Below are 7,251 nucleotides of genomic sequence, written 5' to 3'. Positions count from 1 at the left end.
GAAGTATAGTTCATATGAAAAAATAAACATCCTAGAATATCTAGGAAAACATGGCAAAGCAAGAGCTATAAGGAGGGCCTAGCCACACCAGCTTTTAAAATAAAATTTAAGGCCTCTATAATTAAAACCATATGATACTGGTACACAAGTACTCAAACAGACCAATGAAATAGAATTAAAAGTCCAGCAATAGAATCAACTACATATGGAAATTTCATATATGATAATGATGGGATTCCAAATCCCTGAGAGAAAGATGAGACTTTTTAATAAATGGTGTGGGGACAACCGGATAGCCATTTGGAAAAATATGAAATTAGATTCATTCCTCACAGCATACATAAGAATAAACTCCAAATGAATCAAAGATCAAATGTAAAAAAATGAAACTATACAAGTACTAGAAGAAAACATGGATGAACTTCTGGGCCTGGTGTTGTGTCTGGGCCTGGTGTGGTCTCATACCTGTAATCTCAGCACTTTGGGAGGCCAAGGTGGAAAAATTGCTTGAGCCCAGGAGTTCAAGACCATCTGGGGCAGTATAGTGAGACCTTGTCTCTACAAAAAATTTAAACAATTAGCTGAGCATGGTGGCATGGGTCTGTAGTCCCAGCTACTTGAGAGGCTAAAACTGGAGGAGGATTGATTGAGCCTGGGAGGTCAGGGCTGCAGTGAGCCAAGGTCATGCCACTGTACCTCCAGTCTGGATGACAGAGCAAGACTCTATTTCAAAAACAAGCAAACAAACAAAAAACAAACCCCCCCCCCACCTCACAAAACATTTTTATTAGAACCATTATATACATGTCAAAAATAAAACAGGGTTAGTTCTTATGTCATTCTCCAATTCCTCTGAAGATTGAATCAATGATAACTTATTACTTCAGCTAAAGCAACAGTTCTGATCCAATCTACATTCTCTTTGTGACTCTCTAATGGCAGGAAATCTTGAGAACTAGATGTGATAAGAAAATAAACAAAGGCAGGGCAGTGCGATGGCTCATGCCTGCACTTTGAAAGCCTGAGGCGAGAAGATTGCTTGAGTCCAGGAGTTCAAGACAAACCTGGGCAACATAGTGAGATCCCTGCCTCTACAAAAAATTTTTTAAAAGTTAGCCAGGCATGATGGCATGCACCTGTAGTCCCACCTACTCAGAAGGCTGAAGTGGGAGGATCACTTGACTCTAGGAGGTCAAGGCTGCAGTGAGCCGTGATCACAATACTGCACTCCAGCCGGGGTGACAGAGTAGGAAACCCTGACTCAGAAAAAAAAAAAAAAAAAAGGCTGGGCATGGTGGCCCAAGCCTGTAATCCCTGCACTTTGGGAGGCCGAGGCAGGTGGATCATGAGGTCAGAAGTTCCAGACCAGCCTGGCCAAGATGGTGAAACCCCGTCTCTCCTAAAAATACAAAAATTAGCTGGGTGCAGTGGTAGGCGCCTGTAGTCCCAGCTACTTGGGAGGCTGAGGCAGGAGAATCACTTGAACCTGGGAGGCAGAGGTTGAAGTGAGCTGAGATCGTGCCACTGCACTCTAGCCTAGGTGACACAGCAAGACTCCATCTCCAAAAAAAAAAAAGAAAAAAAAAGGAAGGAAGGAAGAAAAAAAAAGGGAAGTAGTAGAGGGAAGCAACTCAGCCATACAGAAATCCAGGCCCAGCTCCCACAGCTATAAGGAGGATCTTCAGTGATTATCGTGGGAGAAATAATATTATATTGATATCAGAGAGCAGACATAAATAAAGCAGTCTAAGTGAATGTCAATGAAGGGGATCAAAATATGCCACCACAAAATATGACACTTTAACATATGGATTATTTTGAGCTGAAGGCAATTGAGAAACAGCAGATGTAGGAGGAATTCTCCGCCCACCCTCTTTCTGCCTAACAGCAGGGCATGAATTTTTCTTTGTAAAAGTGTCCCTTGATTACTCTTCCATACCAAGAGAACAAGATGACTCTTAGCACAGGAAATGAAAAATCAGCACTGAGATGGGTAGCACAAATAAAGCTTTCTAAAATAACTCTTACATTCTATTAGTTTTCCCCATATATTTACCTTCTCTCAATTTTACCACTCCTAGAAGTCCAAACATCAAACCTCTTTTCTCATCTGGTCACTTCACAGTTTATCACCCTTTGTTATAATGATATATAAGCTCCCAGCCATTATTGCTTCTATGGGTTTTAAATTCTTTTCCATGAAGCCCCTATGTGCTTGCAAAATCAGTAATTTTTTAAAAGTCCTATTATTTTATTTTATTTTACTTTTTAGAGGCAGGGTCTTGCTCTGTCACTCAGGCTAGAGTGCAGAGGTATAATAGTAGCTCACTGTAACCTAAGTGAGCCTCCCACCTCAGCCTCCTAATAGTTGGGACTACAAGTATGTGCCACCACACCTGGATAATTTTTTTGTGGAGGCAGGGTCTTGCTATTTTGCCTAAGCTAGTCTTGAACTCCTGCCCAAGAGATCCTCCTGTCTCAGCCTCCCAAAGCACTGGAGCTACAGGCACATGCTGCCACACCTGGCCTGGAACAAATTTCTATTATCTCTTTTTTGTCACAGATTGACACAGAGAAGTTTTCCCTTTCCCTGCACCAATAATATCACAAAGAGTTTCGATTAATAACCACTGAGAAAAAAATGGAAAAATGTCTAATTGTTCTCTGAGGTACAACTATTGTGCTTTGAGGAAAACTGATAGTGATATGCCATATTTAAAGTTATACACTTCCTCACACCTGTAATCCCAGCACTTTGGGAGGCTGAGGCAGGAGAATCTCTTGAGGCCCGGAGTTCAAGACCAGCCTGGACAATGTAGCAAGACCCTGTCTATATACTATTAATAAAATAAAAAAAAGTTGTCAGCTCTAATGGATAAGGTTTTGATGTTTATTTTATGCACAAAACATCCTCTTTTGTGATTATAAATTTTTATTTGATCTATTTTCTCCATTGCCAATATGGCATGAATGTCTGATACACTTGGTTAGCTTATTATTCCTATATTAAAGGATAATTTTTATTTTATTTATTTTTTTTTCTTTTATTATTATTATTATTATTATTATTATACTTTAGGTTTTATGGTACATGTGCGCAATGTGCAGGTAAGTTACATATGTATACATGTGCCATGCTGGTGCGCTGCACCCACCAACTCGTCATCTAGCATTAGGTATATCTCCCAATGCTATCCCTCCCCCCTCCCCCCACCCCACAACAGTCCCCAGAGTGTGATGTTCTCCTTCCTGTGTCCATGTGTTCTCATTGTTCAATTCCCACCTATGAGTGAGAATATGCGGTGTTTGGTTTTTTGTTCTTGCGATAGTTTACTGAGAATGATGATTTCCAATTTCATTCATGTCCCTACAAAGGACGTGAACTCATCATTTTTTATGGCTGCATAGTATTCCATGGTGTATATGTGCCACATTTTCTTAATCCAGTCTATCATTGTAGGACATTTGGGTTGGTTCCAAGTCTTTGCTATTGTGAATAATGCCGCAATAAACATACGTGTGCATGTGTCTTTATAGCAGCATGATTTATAGTCCTTTGGGTATATACCCAGTAATGGGATGGCTGGGTCGAATGGAATTTCTAGTTCTAGATCCCTGAGGAATCGCCACACTGACTTCCACAAGGGTTGAACTAGTTTACAGTCCCACCAACAGTGTAAAAGTGTTCCTATTTCTCCACATCCTCTCCAGCACCTGTTGTTTCCTGACTTTTTAATGATTGCCATTCTAACTGGTGTGAGATGGTATCTCATTGTGGTTTTGATTTGCATTTCTCTGATGGCCAGTGATGGTGAGCATTTTTTCATGTGTTTTTTGGCTGCATAAATGTCTTCTTTTGAGAAGTGTCTGTTCATGTCCTTCGCCCACTTTTTGATGGGGTTGTTTGTTTTTTTCTTGTAAATTTGTTGGAGTTCATTGTAGATTCTGGATATTAGCCCTTTGTCAGATGAGTAGGTTGAGAAAATTTTCTCCCATTTTGTAGGTTGCCTGTTCACTCTGATGGTGGTTTCTTTTGCTGTGCAGAAGCTCTTGAGTTTAATTAGATCCCATTTGTCAATTTTGGCTTTTGTTGCCATTGCTTTTGGTGTTTTAGACATGAAGTCCTTGCCCATGCCTATGTCCTGAATGGTAATGCCTAGGTTTTCTTCTAGGGTTTTTATGGTTTTAGGTCTAACATTTAAGTCTTTAATCCATCTTGAATTGATTTTTGTATAAGGTGTAAGGAAGGGATCCAGTTTCAGCTTTCTACATATGGCTAGCCAGTTTTCCCAGCACCATTTATTAAATAGGGAATCCTTTCCCCATTTCTTGTTTTTGTCAGGTTTGTCAAAGATCAGATACTTGTAGATATGTGGCATTATTTCTGACGGCTCTGTTCTGTTCCATTGATCTATATCTCTGTTTTGGTACCAGTACCATGCTGTTTTGGTTACTGTAGCCTTGTAGTATAGTTTGAAGTCAGGTAGTGTGATGCCTCCAGCTTTGTTCTTTTGGCTTAGGATTGACTTGGCGATGCGGGCTCTTTTTTGGTTCCATATGAACTTTAAAGTAGTTTTTTCCAATTCTGAGAAGAAAGTCATTGGTAGCTTGATGGGGATGGCATTGAATCTGTAAATTACCTTGGGAAGGATGGTCATTTTCATGATATTGATTCTTCCTACCCATGAGCATGGAATGTTCTTCCATTTGTTTGTATCCTCTTTTATTTCCTTGAGCAGTGGTTTGTAGTTCTCCTTGAAGAGGTCTTTCACATCCCTTGTAAGTTGGATTCCTAGGTATTTTATTCTCTTTGAAGCAATTGTGAATGGGAGTTCACTCATGATTTGGCTCTCTGTTTGTCTGTTATTGATGTATAAGAATGCTTGTGATTTTTGCACGTTGATTTTGTATCCTGAGACTTTGCTGAAGTTGCTTATCAGCTTAAGGAGATTTTGGGCTGAGACAATGGGGTTTTCTAGATATACTATCATGTCATCTGCAAACAGGGACAATTTGATTTCCTCTTTTCCTAATTGAATACCCTTGATTTCCTTCTCCTGCCTAATTGCCCTGGCCAGAACTTCCAACACTATGTTGAATAGAAGTGGTGAGAGAGGGCATCCCTGTCTTGTGCCAGTTTTCAAAGGGAATGCTTCCAGTTTTTGCCCATTCAGTATGATATTGGCTGTGGGTTTGTCATAAATAGCTCTTATTATTTTGAGATACGTCCCATCAATTCCTAATTTATTGAGAGTTTTTAGCATGAAGGGTTGTTGAATTTTGTCAAAGGCCTTTTCTGCATCTATTGAGATAATCATGTGGTTTTTGTCTTTCGTTCTGTTTATATGCTGGATTACATTTATTGATTTGCGTATATTGAACCAGCCTTGCATCCCAGGGATGAAGCCCACTTGATCATGGTGGATAAGCTTTTTGATGTGCTGCTGGATTCTGTTTGCCAGTATTTTATTGAGGATTTTTGCATCAATGTTCATCAAGGATATTGGTCTAAAATTCTCTTTTTTTGTTGTGTCTCTGCCAGGCTTTGGTATCAGGATGATGCTGGCCTCATAAAATGAGTTAGGGAGGATTCCCTCTTTTTCTATTGATTGGAATAGTTTCAGAAGGAATGGTACCAGCTCCTCCTTGTACCTCTGGTAGAATTCGGCTGTGAATCCATCTGGACCTGGACTTTTTTTGGTTGGTAAGCTATTGATTATTGCCACAATTTCAGCTCCTGTTATTGGTCTATTCAGAGATTCAACTTCTTCCTGGTTTAGTCTTGGGAGGGTGTATGTGTCGAGGAATTTATCCATTTCTTCTAGATTTTCTAGTTTATTTGCATAGAGGTGTTTGTAATATTCTCTGATGGTAGTTTGTATTTCTGTGGGATCGGTGGTGATATCCCCTTTATCATTTTTTATTGCATCTATTTGATTCTTCTCTCTTTTTTTCTTTATTAATCTTGCTAGCGGTCTATCAATTTTGTTGATCCTTTCAAAAAACCAGCTCCTGGATTCATTTATTTTTTGAAGGGTTTTTTGTGTCTCTATTTCCTTCAGTTCTGCTCTGATTTTAGTTATTTCTTGCCTTCTGCTAGCTTTTGAATGTGTTTGCTCTTGCTTTTCTAGTTCTTTTAATTGTGATGTTAGGGTGTCAATTTTGGATCTTTCCTGCTTTCTCTTGTGGGCATTTAGTGCTATAAATTTCCCTCTACACACTGCTTTGAATGCATCCCAGAGATTCTGGTATGTTGTGTCTTGGTTCTCGTTGGTTTCAAAGAACATCTTTATTTCTGCCTTCATTTCGTTATGTACCCAGTAGTCATTCAGGAGCAGGTTGTTCAGTTTCCACGTAGTTGAGCGGTTTTGAGTGAGATTCTTAATCCTGAGTTCTAGCTTGATTGCACTGTGATCTGAGAGACAGTTTGTTACAATTTCTGTTCTTTTACATTTATTGAGGAGAGCTTTACTTCCAAGTATATGGTCAATTTTGGCATAGGTGTGGTGTGGTGCTGAAAAAAATGTATAGTCTGTTGATTTGGGGTGGAGAGTTCTGTAGATGTCTCTTAGGTCCGCTTGGTGCAGAGCTGAGTTCAATTCCTGGGTATCCTTGTTGACTTTCTGTCTCGTTGATCTGTCTAATGTTGATAGTGGGGTGTTAAAGTCTCCCATTATTAATGTGTGGGAGTCTAAGTCTCTTTGTAGGTCACTCAGGACTTGCTTTATGAATCTGGGTGCTCCTGTATTGGGTGCATATATATTTAGGATAGTTAGCTCTTCTTGTTGAATTAATCCCTTTACCATTATGTAATGGCCTTCTTTGTCTCTTTTGATCTTTGTTGGTTTAAAGTCTGTTTTATCAGAGACTAGGATTGCAACCCCTGCCTTTTTTTGTTTTCCATTTGCTTGGTAGATCTTCCTCCATCCTTTTATTTTGAGCCTATGTGTGTCTCTGCACGTGAGATGGGTTTCCTGAATACAGCACACTGATGGGTCTTGAGTCTTTATCCAGTTTGGCAGTCTGTGTCTTTTAATTGGAGCATTTAGTCCATTTACATTTAAAGTTAATATTGTTATGTGTGAATTTGATCCTGTCATTATGATGTTAGCTGGATATTTTGCTCGTTAGTTGATGCAGTCTCTTCCTAGTCTCGATGTTCTTTACATTTCGGTATGATTTTGCAGTGGCTGGTACCGGTTGTGCCTTTCCATGTTTAGCGCTTCCTTCAGGAGCTCTTTTAGGGCAGGC

Source organism: Pongo pygmaeus, chromosome 3 (assembly GCF_028885625.2).
Source record: "Pongo pygmaeus isolate AG05252 chromosome 3, NHGRI_mPonPyg2-v2.0_pri, whole genome shotgun sequence".
In the NCBI taxonomy this organism is placed as follows: Eukaryota; Metazoa; Chordata; class Mammalia; order Primates; family Hominidae; genus Pongo; species Pongo pygmaeus.
Note: the sequence above shows the minus strand (reverse complement) of the source record.